This window comes from Pezoporus flaviventris, unplaced genomic scaffold (genome assembly GCF_033815535.1).
Source record: "Pezoporus flaviventris isolate CSIRO_AGI_PZ_B2104156 unplaced genomic scaffold, CSIRO_AGI_Pfla_v1 ptg000031l, whole genome shotgun sequence".
Lineage (NCBI taxonomy): Eukaryota > Metazoa > Chordata > Aves > Psittaciformes > Psittacidae > Pezoporus > Pezoporus flaviventris.
Window position 1 is genome coordinate 65,301,779 of NW_026892579.1, and position 13,924 is coordinate 65,315,702.

General features: G+C 42.3%; 2 protein-coding genes across 3 annotated transcripts in view; both read right to left on the bottom strand.

Annotated features, from left to right (window-relative positions):
• REL (REL proto-oncogene, NF-kB subunit) overlaps positions 1-10,725 on the bottom strand; it is a 46,417-nt gene extending 35,692 nt beyond the window's left edge. Inside the window, exons 1-4 of one of the 2 annotated variants that reach the window (XM_061461619.1) lie at positions 10,155-10,725; positions 9,006-9,131; positions 8,063-8,128; positions 6,916-7,049 (exon numbers count right to left, since the gene is read on the bottom strand). The gene's annotated coding sequence lies outside the window, so the exon portion shown is untranslated. Of the gene's footprint in view, positions 1-2,351; positions 2,518-6,915; positions 7,050-8,062; positions 8,129-9,005; positions 9,132-10,154 lie in introns of those variants that run through there. The other variant, XM_061461620.1, reaches the window with a different exon arrangement.
• A 2,929-nt stretch (positions 10,726-13,654) lies between these two features.
• Positions 13,655-13,924, bottom strand: part of PAPOLG (poly(A) polymerase gamma) — a 141,221-nt gene continuing 140,951 nt past the window's right edge. Inside the window, exon 22 of the mRNA XM_061461633.1 lies at positions 13,655-13,712. The gene's annotated coding sequence lies outside the window, so the exon portion shown is untranslated. The remainder of the gene's footprint in view (positions 13,713-13,924) is intronic.

Consider the following 13,924-nt stretch of genomic DNA (forward strand, 5'->3'; position numbering starts at 1 on the left):
GCTTCAAAACAGCAGTATCTACTCATTTCTTCTTGAAGGGCATACAGTCTAAGCTGATGTGAAATCAAGGGCAACATTCCAGGCAATACAAGTACCATGTTATGACTAAAACATCAATAAACATTCCCTATTTTTCCCCAGTTCTTTTGAACTTTAACTGTGAGGGCTTGCAGGAACAGGCTACTCAGAGATAATCCTTGAGACTGCATGTTAGAAACCAAGGCATTATCTCACATATGCACCAGGGTCTGTGGTACACATTGATTCTTGGTATTACATTTAAGAATGTGATGGGTGGGCTGCACTTCTTATAGCATCCCAAAAACTTTAATTCTATCCCTACATGAAAACGTGAAAACAACCCACAATGAAATTAGTGGAAAACCAATTGTATGAAGTGTTTCACTGTATGAGACCTATAAGATCCCATCATCTGAATACATAAGAGACTAGGTCCGGCTCAGGAAGTCCTTGAACAGAGTTACTGGAGGAAGGACTGTGAGTGCAGATATTTTCCTGACCATTTTTCTCTCTGCAGCAGTAGCCATAAGCTGATTCCCAGAGAAAAGCACAATGATGTTTTAGGGACAAAATGCTCTTTTAGTCTAAGCCCAGTGCGGCTCTTTCATAATAGGTTCCTGTTCCTAAACTACAGCAAAGTTCCACAGCAACAGAGAAGCCTTCCCAAGTCAAAAGCAAAAACCTAAGCAAATTAAAGAGGCCTTACTCAACTTTATGCAAGCATACAGATAGATCCTGTAAAAACCCCCTCATACAGATAAAAAACCCCTATACAGATAGATTCCTGTGACTACCCCATATGCGACTTCTTTCTGCTGTGACCCAAATGTATGGCACAGGGATTATCCCCCAAGAGCGATGTCAGCTGGAGAACTGCAGTATAGCAATGGGAGTCACAGAAACCTGGTCAGCAACTGGCATGAAGGGTAAAAACATGTCATAACTTTAGGCATATGCAGATCTTTGCAAAAAAGCAGGAAGGAATTCCCCTCCCATGGCATTGCATAAGAAAAGCCAGGTGTATCCCTATTATTTTTGTCAGCTGACTTCGACTACAGTCAGTTTGATCCAGTGCTTCACTTCCTGCCTTCCAGTTAAAGTGAGGGCTTTAAGATCCCATTTTTCTCCATTATCAAGTCCAAAGACAAGTCCTCCCTCCTTCCACTAGAACAGTTAACCCCTGGTTTGCTATAAGGAATTAAGCTTCCTGCTGTAGTAGGGAATGTCATGGGGCCAGAAAGAGGAGAAAAGGGAGAGAATAAACACACACCCCCCAACCAAAACTTCCTACAGCAAAGGACTGTTTGACACGTTATTTGTCAAGCCCAGGATGATGGCTTTTTCAGGGTGCTCAGCACAGGCGTTGCCCAATGAAGTGTGCTAAAGCCGGCTGAGATACAAAAGCAGCACAGGCAAACTGTTAAGCCTTTATTTCCTGTTCCCAGCTATCTGTCTTAGATCAAAGCAAAGCCGCTTGTCACTGGCCTCGTTAAGCTGCCAAGCAGGCACTAAGGTACTTTTAGAATATGGCTCTCCTCATACTGGGAATAAAAGTAATAAAATCATTCACTTCTCCCCTTATGGACTAAAGTTAAGTCCTGTTTCCTTGTGCACTGCATCTCAAGCCTTGCATACTCCTCTGATTAGCAATTTGCAATCCTCTATGCCTTAAGAAACTTCTCTATGCCTTAAGAAACCTCTTGTTGTTTGAAGTACGCTCTTTGTAATCTCAAAGGCCTCTTACTTAAACATAAACACTGTCAGGCCTTTTGATGGTTAAGGTTTTTTGTGCTTATTGGTCCTAAGGAAGGTTCTAATGCAGAAGCCATTCCAGGAAAAATTATGGCTTCCAGATTAATGATAAACTCAAAGGTTGTTCAAGCCAGTCTGCTGGAAGCGTTCCTGTCTCATGCTTGGAGTTTGTTTGACACAGAACAATGCAACTGTGCCTCCTCTCAAAACAGGGTGGAGAGAAAGGAAATGCTAACAGAGAAAGGTTGGTCTTGTGGATAAGGCACAAGGCTATGATTCAAGAGGCTGGAATTTGGCTCTTGGCAAGTCAGCCTTTCTACTCTTAGGCAAGTCACTTAATTCGCTAAGCCTCAATTTCCCCAACAGAAATCAGGCAAGATACTTCCTTGCTCCCACACTTCTATGTTACTCAATCATGATGCAACTTCTTCAGGGGATGAACTGCTCATTATAGGAAATGGCTCATTGTAGGAAAGTGCCGAGCACAATAAAAATGACAGTTCCATGAGCACTTCACTGTGGCACTGTCAGGAAGAGGCAGTCTCCCTTCTTTCTCTCCTTACCTCCAAGCAACTCACCTATGCTGCTGCAAGTGCTCCTTTGGCGACACGGGAGCTTGCTTAAAAGTAACCTGGAGGAAACAAAAAGATTGGCTTTCTGCTGGTTCAGCTTTTACTGAGCCAGTTGTACGTACAAGCACAGAAATGACTGTGCCAGCAGCAAGCAATGGGGTGGCACCAAGGCCAGAACAAGTTACTCAAAGGCGGCTTTGGGCAGAGGTGCCTGTTTCCTGACGTGCAATCTGTAGCACAACTGTGTTTTTACTTTGAGGAATTGATCAAGTCTCTATGAAGTTTCCAATGCACAGTGCATCATCCTTCCATCTTTCCTTCCCAGAGGTTGTTTTCAGAACCATTCTCAGGCACCTTCTGCTTCCTCTCTCTCAGGTGTTTCCTAATCCTTTCTTTGCATTCCAGTGCTATGAACACACACCAGAGTTTGGGAGCTGCATTGTTTGAACATAGAAAAATCTTTCACGTTTATTGGCAAGCAAAGTAAAGAATATGAGGAGTGTTTTCTTTTTCCACTGTGCCACGTGAAAGCCTCGTATGACAGTGAAGCTGATCTAATGGACAAACTACAAACTTCTTCCTTATGCCACAATTAAGATCAATCTGATGCAGTAGCGCTGCAGGGAGAGGACTTTGGGAAGAGATGAGCTCAGGCTGAGCATAAGGAGCTAAATCAACCAAAACCAATCTTTTTCTACCCAAAATCTATTTTTCAAATAGATTAGCTCTACAAGCCAGATCACTCCTGGTGGTATAAAGGGAAGCAATAGAATTCCTCTAGCTACAGCCACAAAAAACAGGGAGGCAGAAGGAAGGATGGGAATCATCCCTTTGCTGAGTTATTAGCGTACCTTAAGAGTACTATTAGAGTACCTATGTTGTAACATGAAAACTACATACTGAAGAAAAGATAGGCAACATATGTTCCCATTAATTCTTCTGCTCCCCAAAACCCCAGCACATACCAGCCAGCCATTATGCACTGGCCCCACCAACAGAGGATAAGAATTGCTCATCCAGGTTTTTATTGCAAGACTTCCCTTTTTCCTCAGAGCTCACCCAGCATTTAGGCTACTTAACATCACCTTGAGCTTCAAGAGTCTCAGAAGACCATTATCTGTAGCCCATACTAAAGAGATAAAAAGGCACATTGTTTCAGTACAGCCCCACCAGATATATCTCCTTTTAATTTGAAGCCTTACACCTTATTTTTAACTCTCCAGCCTGATGGCTCACATAGTTCTGACTTGTACAGTTAAAGGATTACACCCAGGAATAGCCGAAAGTGACACCACTCTTCAGGCTGTACATAAATACGTAGCACCTTCTGGGACCAGTTATTGCATGAAGTCCTCCTACGTATGCAAAGCATATCTGCAGTTTGTGAATTAGGCAGCTACTCATCTTATCTGGACGGGCATTAGCCCTTTCTACAAAGTGCCTGGGGCTGTGTGTCACAGTGCTACCTCACCGAGCAGTCTTCCTGTTGATACCTGACCAACACCGCTGCTTCACCCCACCTGAACAGTTAAGTCTCCAGCTGTGTCTGTTCGGACTGTGTGTGCACATATACACCCAATTTACTAGTATGCTGCAATAATATAGATTTACTAAAAAGGGCAACGTCCTAGTAAGGGTATAATTATTAGTCTGAGCTTTCTTAACGACAAGGTTGGGCGCCCTTGCTTTCTCACGCCAAGCAGTGATGGCTTTTGTTATTTCACAGTCTTGTTCATTTGGCAGTTGCGGCATGACTTGCAATTTGGCTTTTAGGACTCTGGGGAAAGTTCAACGTCCTTTTTGTAATCAACGTAGTGGTTAACCTCTCATAAACAATACACTTGATAAATACTCGTTCATCTGCATTCCACTTGTGAAGCACAGTACTGCTAAAAATAGACGATGTCCAAACAACATCCTCCATGTTTTCAGTGTGGAACACTGTGCCTTAGGTATAGTAAATATGTCAACCACCATGAGACTCAGAACATGTCCAGATGCCTGGAAGAAGCACTTTCCTCTATGTGAGTAAAGAATATACATGTCAATCTTCTTTCATTTTTGATTAAAAGGAAGAATGCGCCAGGAAGAATAATAATCTATTGCACAATACACATTGAAAGGATTGAACAGGGTTTTTGCCCTGTGGAGTGGAAAAAACAAATCTAGACACATAGCCTGCTGAATGGAAACAAAGCAGGCATGAAGGGAAAACTGCCACCACAAGCTGCTTCTGGCAAGTCAGTGCAGGAACCAGAGGAAGGAGAAGGCCTAACCCAAGGAAAAGATGACAGAAATGAGCTCCTGGCAAGAAGGATTAATTAGAACAAGGCCTAGAGTTGGCTAGAAGGGCAATGTCATGTATAAAGCTGAATATAAAGAAAAGGTAACTGCTTAATGGAAAGGCTCCTTAACATGCAGATCTAGAAGAGATAAATTATATAGAGTAAAGCCACCGATGTTGTAGTTTCATTTCTGATCAGTCTCCAGTGAGATTCTGGGGTGCAAGCCAGGTAGGTACTGTTGAAAATCAACCTCTTGAATGTTCTGTTTCACAGAGGCTGAGACAGGTAGCCACGAGTTAAATTTTTCCATTGCACTAGCCCCATGTAGAAGATAAGCATCACACCCAATATCAAAAGGGTAAGAAGAAAGAGGGAGGGGATTTGGACTAAAGTGCCTGATTACTGTTCTAGTGACCTTACTCCTGGCAGTCACATCAGCTTGTCCTTTAAGGGCCGTGATGCCACTCCCTCGGTGACCATGAGTAATACAGTTGGTTTTGTGGTGTCTTACTAAAATGCCCCCTCGTGGTCACAATAATGATTTCCTGAAAGGGCATGCAAACTACTGCCTTCCCAGTAAATCTCGCTACATCTGCTTCTAGCAGCTTGTCATACTTGTGTGGTTTCATGCTTCTCCCAGCACAAGAGGGTAAAGGATTTTCATGCATGAAGCTTTAGTCTCTGTAGCGTCTTGAGCTCTCATCACCAAGAAATCTTGCCAAAGACAGCTGGCTGTGCCTTTTCCTGCAGTTTCCATTCTGTATGATCTGCATAACAGGAAATAAACTGAAAGCAAAGTTCCCATGTGAATTTGCAAAGAATTTCTGTGAATCTACATAATCATTTGCTTAAAAGAAAAAAAAAAAGCAGACAAAAAAGCCAAATCTATACATAGGTCTGTTACTTTTTAAAACACAACAATTTCAGGTTTTGTTACCACCTTCTCTTAGCCTATATAAGCAAAAAACCAGTGAGTAAACCTCAGATGTAACACCAATATAAAGCTTGTGAGATACCAGAGATTCATAGCTTAATAAGTGAGCTACAACATCTACATGGATGCTGCACGGTCCAGTAACAAGTGAAGTCAAGTCCAACTTCACAAGAAGCGAAGGCCAGTAAGGAGTGAATTCTGCAGCGGGCTGGTTCCAGGAGACTCGAACATGGTAATGGCAGAGAGACTTACACCTGCATTAATTTATATTCATTATGGTCCACACCCACTGATAAACAGTTTGAAGAGAGTCTGTTGCAATTCAGACGTGGGTACTGAGACCTGATTCACTTCCAGACACTTTTACTGCTGCAAGTCTTTCAAATGTATCAGGCCAAGTGAGACTGGAGGTCCGAGGAGAAAGGTCTTTCTGCAAGAAAAGCCTGAACTACAGCCTCCTTTACAGTGATCAGCTTGCTGACAGATGCCATCTTGAACACTGCTGGTACTACCCTGTTACACCATCTTCACCTGTTTGCTTACTCTATTTTTCAACTCCTAGGGCTCTGGGCAGTGTTGGGGGATTTATCATCCTGCCTCCAAAGCACAACAGGGTGGTCTAAGATTACAGCTCCTTGGCCGTGTGGCAGCCCCATGGTCAACCTAATCTCTTATTTGTTTAGGCATGTGGTAACGTTTACATACTGTTATACAATCCCTCTGCTTCACAGCAAGTATGTATTGTGTTTATCATATCATTTAGCAACCAGCTCTACAGGCCAGGAGATGTTTGTTTGTTTCACAGTGATCTATCCAGTGGTACACTGACTTCTTTTTGGGGGTCCCTTTGCTCTGTTATACTTCTGCTACTAGTTCTCTTCCTCCAACAGTGGGCAATGTCAATGCTCTCAGGGTGCAAAAGGCCCCATAAGAAGTAAACCTGGACTAATCACAGTGTTTCTTCAAAAAATCCACATCATTCACTTGCTGGATCTTTTGGAACTGGAATTTATATTCCTTTGACATATCTTAATTACACACGGTTATTGTTTCTGCTTCCCGAATATGCATCTTTAGGCTTCGATGTCAACACATACTGGTAGAGGGATGCAATTACAGCACTTTTGCTTCTGCTAATATTCCCATGACCTACGTCACACAAAACCTCTGTGGCAGGTGACCCAGTTACTACAGACTTGGTCAGTTCAGGACTTCACACTTGCAACAGGGTTAAAACCTCATTTGCAAGAGAGCCCTGTAACTGGTCAAGTGGAAGCCATGTGACCTGGTGTGGCTTTAATTGTAATGTAGACAAGGCTTCTCATTTACATAGGCCAGGACTAACACATACCTCTGCTGTAATGCCAGAGGACACCAGAAACGTAGGAAGTTGAGAAAGGAAAAGAAGGCTGCTTGGATAATTTACTCAGACAATTACTGTCTCATCATTACTGTTCCTGCTTGGAAGAATGTTTACTACTGCCCCTAGAAAAAGAATGGCAAGAGAAAATTAAATATACAGCTGAATGGAACCACAGAATAAATTACATTTAGCATAGCAATTAGAGTTTCTTCCAGACTATATGTATTATGAACAACCTATATTTGTGTGGTCAACAACCCTGCCTCATAAACATCTCTGTAATTAATTTGAAATAACAAAAACCAGGGGGAAATAAAAGCAGTGTTATTTTTGCTCCCTTTAACAGAGTGTTTGGCTCCTGTGCTATATACAGAGAGTTGATTCACTACAACTGATGAAGGCTCCAGCTAGGAAAGAAGAGGAGGGCTCAAGGATACTGGAGATGAAGGTGATGGCAAGAACCTCCTAAAGTGATAAAAACCAAACTTGTTACGGTTTACAAAAACAATGAACAGCAAAGTAGCCACTGCTTAACAGTCGAAAGGTTGGGTTTATTTTCCCCCTTCCCCTTAACAGCAACCATAGCCACTCTATTCTTGAGCAGTCCTGTCCAGTTCTCCTTCTTTTGCAATATCCTCCCCTCCATAAGCCTCTAACCCACAATTCTTCCAACTTGTGCAAATGACACTGGCTGTCTTCCAACCCAGAGCTTCCTTATGCAGTGCTTTAGGAGCAGATGTTTGGAATCTTCATAAATTCCTGTTCTGGCTGAGTAAGACGGAGGGGGGCCAGAATTCTCTGCTGCTCCTACAAGAGTGTCTGCATCTCTGCTCACAACATGCTCAAACAGAGACTGATCAGTTATTCCCTATGTCCCTTTATCTTGAAAGATGCAGACTCCTAAAGCAGGGCAGAAAGGCTATGTCAGCTTCCCTCAGCTGAGTGCTTCTTCAACTTTTATTTAGGGGCTTTAAGCAACTCATTAAGCAATAGCACATTCTTTGGCTATGAAAACACACTTATTGTGCTTGTTCACTGCTTTGGTTACAGGAATAAGTTTACTAATTTGGGGCCATGCAGTTAATACATTCATAGCAATACAGTACAGCTAAGAGTCAAGAACCCCATCACGTACCTCTTACAGGCAAAGCTTCCATTTGGGTTGACTGGAATTTCGGCTGAGTGATAAAAATACGCAGCCCTGCAAACACAACATTCATTTAAGTATTGTAAGGGAGATGGCTACCAGCAACTTGCTGTAAACTCTGTCATTCATTCAGAAAGACAGACTATACCAGTTCACATACAGCACATTCATTATTCAACAGACTCTACTCGGTAGCTACAACCCTTTCCTAAACAAAAGGGTTTGTCTTCTACTAAAGCCAAGAGCAGTTTTTAACAGTGGATCTAAAGGAGGATAACTTCAGGCCTAAAATGCATGATAACAGAGCCTGATATTACAACCGTGAATTGGAGGCAAACCCAAGGCAACACTGAGGTCTTACGCTGCTCAGCCTTGCAGTACCTAACACACATCTTAAGGATTCGTGTTTAACCAAGCAACACAGCCTCTCCAGTTCATGCAGTTCAACATTACTTTGTGATACTTAAGGCCTTTGTGGCTTTAACACATGACCTTAAGCATGGAGCCTCCTATGCTGAAATGGTATCATGGAATATCCAATTTTTCACAACAGCTGACATCATACTTTTGCAAAGATTTACTCAATCACTTCAGAGACACATTCATCTTCCACATAGGAATTCTGGTGAGATGCTGCAGCAACTCTTCAGCAGCAGAAAAAGGTCTTACCAAGAATCTTAATGAAGACTATCTAAAAAGTCACCTATAATTCAGACAGAACTCTGGTATTTTTGCCTTTTTCCTTTTATTTAGGACGTACTTTCAGCATCCATTCATTTCCTGTGGATACCAGTAGTAAATCCTTAGAAAGCATGTCACTATGTTGTTGGGTTTCCTGTTTGTTTTTACAATTCTACTATCAGGAATTATTGGGCTTCCCCCCTTGACCAACCTCACCCACCCCCCTCAATTGTAAGACATCAGAACTTACCCAAGTGTTAACTTGGATCTGACACTCCTATGGTTTGTATTCTCAGCTAGACTTTTGTGGAGAACCAAAACCAAGCAAGAAACAGACTTGTGATTATTTTTGTCTTCTTAAGAAGGTAATCAAGATCTGAAAGGAAAAGCTGTTTAATTTGCAAGCTTAGGAAAAAATACATAGTTTTCTAGTAGCCAAAACAGTGGGCTATCATATATGTAGTGGCTTAAAAATCAGCAGTTGTTTTCACTTATAGTCTCTAAAGACAATTAGAACAGTCCTTAGCCAGATGAGTGAGTTATGCACTGGGAATCCCCACTGCAAGCACGGGCAATGTGACTCTCAAGAAAAAGGGACAAGCACCACAATCTCACACATTCAGGGAATTTGGCTTCAGTTTCTGGTACCAGCCACAAAATTTCTGTCTGACCCTTTGCTAATTGTTAATTTCTATGCATTAGATTCCTCATCTGCTAAAGCAGGTATTTTAAAAACCTTCTCAGGAATGTTGTAAAGCATTATTAAGTGTTGGAAAAGAATTTGACAGTGTCAGGGAAAGCCTTGGATAAAGGTGCACAATGGTAGCAAAACTTAATACAAATAAGGAACTTATGGTGGGCACCTTGGCTTGTCCTCTGTCCAGTTATTTCAGGTAAGAAGTCGTCTTAAACACTGGTATTAGTGGCATCCAATACTTAAGAAATTTAAGATCATGCCATCTTTCTCACTAAAAGCTCTCCCTAATAAGTAGCTGAAAGACAAAACAGTCTGAGCTCAACGAACAGTGACTGAGAAGAGACCATTCAAGCAGGACCTGATTAAATAAATCACTTTTGCTTATCAGTCAGTAAGAAACTGTGGTTAGTTTCTCTACTGAAGCCTTTTCTAAGCAGCTGCTTTGCTTCTATCTGACGTTTCTAGACCTTTGCACAAGGACAAACAAAAGTGCAGCAGGGTTTCCCCACTGACATCACAGCCACTGGGACTGGGGATGACCTTTAAGGGTGAGCACACACAAGATTTGAGTCTGAACATACGAACCTCTACTCAAGCTCCACAGTTGGGCTTTTGGCCAATCCATGTCAGCTTACTTGTTACTGAAAGGTGAACTGAAAACAACTTAAAATAAGCACAATCTGGAGAAAACTGACATATTACCTTTAGTGAATTTCCCCCACTTGAAGTGACAGCATGTAAGAACAGGAGAGAAAATGAACACGCTGCTGATGACTTATTTCTGTAAGAGGAATATCATTAAACAGACTGATAATTTTACAGGCATATGCCAAACATTTACCCTGAATTACAGAAAAGCAAACATCTCTGTACTGCGCAACCTACCATTTGGTGTGACCCGTGATTTATTTAGTGGGTGAACAGGGGAACAGAAACTGGGGATTCCCTTGCCTTCTCATTGCTAGGACTTGGCTGTTTGTAAGTCATTTTCCTCAAAATGCTACTCCCAGAGGTATATTTTTGTCCCATTTGGTTTTCTTAACTAAACTACTGCAAACAATCACTACACAGAAAATACTCTACCCATGATTTTCCTGTTGCCCATGATTTGACAAAATGGCTCTTCATTTTATTCATGAGTGCACTGAACAAAACCTACTGTTTGCTGTACAGACTCTCCCAACAGCTGGCATCCTACGTAGCATAAAAGGTATCAGGAAAGACCTGTAAAAACTCTCGGAATGAGTCAGGAAAATTAACTTGATGCTATACCATCTAGTAAAAACCAGAAGTGAATGTAATGACCAGCTACAAGTCTTGCAAGAAATACTTCAAGACTTCTGGTTTCGTATAGATAACTCAGAAGCAGGGCCAACTTTCAGTTTCCTGACGGTTGAAAGCCTGCCTCATTTGAGAGCAGAAAATAACTTAAAATAGCTATCCCTTCTTTAGCTCAGCTATTAGAAATCTCACAGTGACAGGTTTATGCCCTTCTGCTCAAGCAGTAGAAAAGGCTGTACAGAATGAAACGTAAATCTGGTATCAAAGAAGAGGGGAAAATCAATCTGATAAAACTCACAACAAACACACTAACGCAGTGCTGAAGGCATAGAGCCAAGCACTTACACACCAAGTGATTCAGCAAACCTCAGCTTTTCTTCTCTGTGTGCAAGCACTCATATAGAGTCTATGATAAGTTTCTGTTCTGCCCTAGTGACCACAGAGGAAAAATGGAGTGGAATTAAAATTGCATGGACAAAATACATGCTAGCATCTCCAGCTTTCGTTGAGTAGTTTAGTTTAGTAAGTAGGTGCTATGTTTTATATTTGTAACATTACCATCAATGCACTTTGTTGGTTGTGGGTAGTTAACACTTCCCATTTTAAGGTCACATTTTCAGCTACTCCCAGTTTGTCAAAAACATTTCTCTGGACTATGAGCACATATACTGTGCCTCCACCTGATTTTTGAGGAAAACCAGAACAAAACTGACTCAGTCGTTTCTAAGAACGATCCTGGGGAATAGAAATACATTCAAAGAATTCTTAACACTTTTATTAAGAAACTCTTCTTCACATTTGAAAAACAGGGACACAAAATTTCACCCAGAGGCTGTGCTGGTGTCACTTTTGGACTTTTTGCTCTTCCTTTGAAAAAACACACCTATCCGGGCATGTGTTGAACTTTTGAAAGGGTTGAACTTACACACGCTGGCCGGACTTGTTTAGTAGCCAGTTTCCAGCTTTCTCTCCATTGCACATACTGCAGAGTGAGCTGGATGGTCCCTGCAGCAGGCAGCTGACTGCCAGGCTGCCACACACTAAAACTGAAACAGGGGAGGTCATTTCTCCTCTTGTTTCAGGACTCCTGGGATTCTTCATTCTACCAACACAGAATAAAGTCCCATCCAGTTCAAATGCAGAGGAAGCGAAGATGGTTTTAGGTGAGAAAGGAAGATTTATTGGAGAGACAGGAAGACAGGCAAGGACCCAAGATCAGATGGAATGAAGAGATGAAGCGTGAATAAGAAACAAGGTTAGGTGAAGAGAGCAGGATGATTCAGACAGGGTCTTCCCAGCAAAGAGGAACTGCTCCAGAATGAGCAGTCTCAGTCTGATTTTCTATTAATTTCTTGAAGGTCACAGAGCTGAGAGGCCAATAGGCTTTATGTTGAAAGAGAAAAACCAGCCTCCAGGCTGCTGTTTTGCCAAGATCCCCTCCAGAAAGAAATATACAAAGTCCAGCAGCCTGGAGCCCCGAGCCATGCTCAGAGGTGTCAATGACTGAAGAAACACTCAGCCATAGGGACAGGAACCCCATGTTAGGAGGCAGTAAGGAATGTGCTATAGCCCATTAGTCAGCTCCAAGCTGGAAAACACCCCGCTGTATACTGCTCAGTCCAGCCTGGCCCAGCAGGAGTTGAGGAAAAGCAGAGCTGGTCGGGAAGCAGGGGGCTGTGGCATTGTGGTCCCCCCCCCCTCAACACCTCCAGGCTAGTGGGCAGGGGTGGCAGAGGTATTTCCCAGCCACCCAACGTCAGAGCACAGCAGCCCTCAGCACACTGCAGTGGTGCAGTTGCATGTCAGCACCATCACAGCACACGCAGCTCAGCCCCCAGCCTGCCCCCACCACAGGGCTTGGGGCAGGAAACCATCCCCAGTGTGGGAAGCCCAGGCCACAGCTCCCTTCACCCTGCTGGGGAAAAGGGCATGCAGCACCCACTGGCATGGTCCTCGGGAAAGAAACACACCTGTTTTCACAGTAGGAGGTTACTGCTCAGATGAGGTGCCTCAGATGAGGGTGAATCAGCCACCTGATTCCCACTGGGGACAGGGCATGAATGCTTCCAGCATGAGGGGGTTCTTTGCAGCTGAGGGGCTCAGATATGTAACACACTACACATACATAACACATACCTAACACACTACAGCCCTGGGTTTTCATTTACTGGAATAAAGCATAGGACCAGCCTCTTTATAAGAAGTGTGATGAGGTAATTGCAAAAACACAGCTAGGAGTTTTTGCTTGTGTTATTTAGGCTAAACAGCTTATGTCACCAAGTATTACATAAAGGCAGGCATAATAAGCCCCCTCCCTCACAAAGTCAAGATTAACAGTTTCAAGATAACTTCTTTTTCCCCCCATTTGCTTTTTACTCATTATGGCAAAAAGTATTACTTTCTCTCTCTGTTTCTACAGGGACATCCATTGCAATAGCAGAAATGGAGGTGACTTCACATTAACTGTTTCTTTGCTTGTACCTAACAAGTGAAACCACAGGAAAGGTTAATTTCTGCAATAGAATTTCTTGTTTAAAGTTACTAATCATACACAATTTCAGTACAGAGCTGCTGCTCTTTAAGGAGATTGACTGTGCAGCCCTCTGGGTGGTTCCATCCTCCAAGCCACACACACACACAGAGCAACCAAAAAACAGCAAAGCTTGCAGGAAGTCTGATATCAAAGAGCCTCCCCTCATTGAGTCTTGCTGCATAAGTAACTTTCAGCCACTCTAACAGAGAACTTGCTCTATAAACAAAGAAAAACATTTAAAGCTTAACAGTCAAGGTATTTTTATTTAAAATAAATGAAAACTAATCTGCATAATCTGAAGGTTGTCACATCCAAGGAAACTCCAGAACAGTGATGTCACTCTGCACTGGGCCAAGTAGTAAAATATAAAAAATAATCTCAAGTATGCCGAATCAAATCCGAGAAACTAGTAATCTAAATTCTTCCTAAAATTTCTTCAGAAAAGCCTAAGAGTGAGGGAAATAAAAAGCAAGAGCAATTAGAAGGTAACTGCAAAACAAGAGTGAGAAAAAAATCTAGGTAAAGGCATATACTTTCTATCTATTAGCTAGGTTAGTAGGAGATTAATTGCATAAATGCACATAATGACATAGAGGTCAAGGGCAAAAGAGCCCATAACAGTCTTGGAATACTCAAGTGGAAGAAGCAGTTTAAAAGC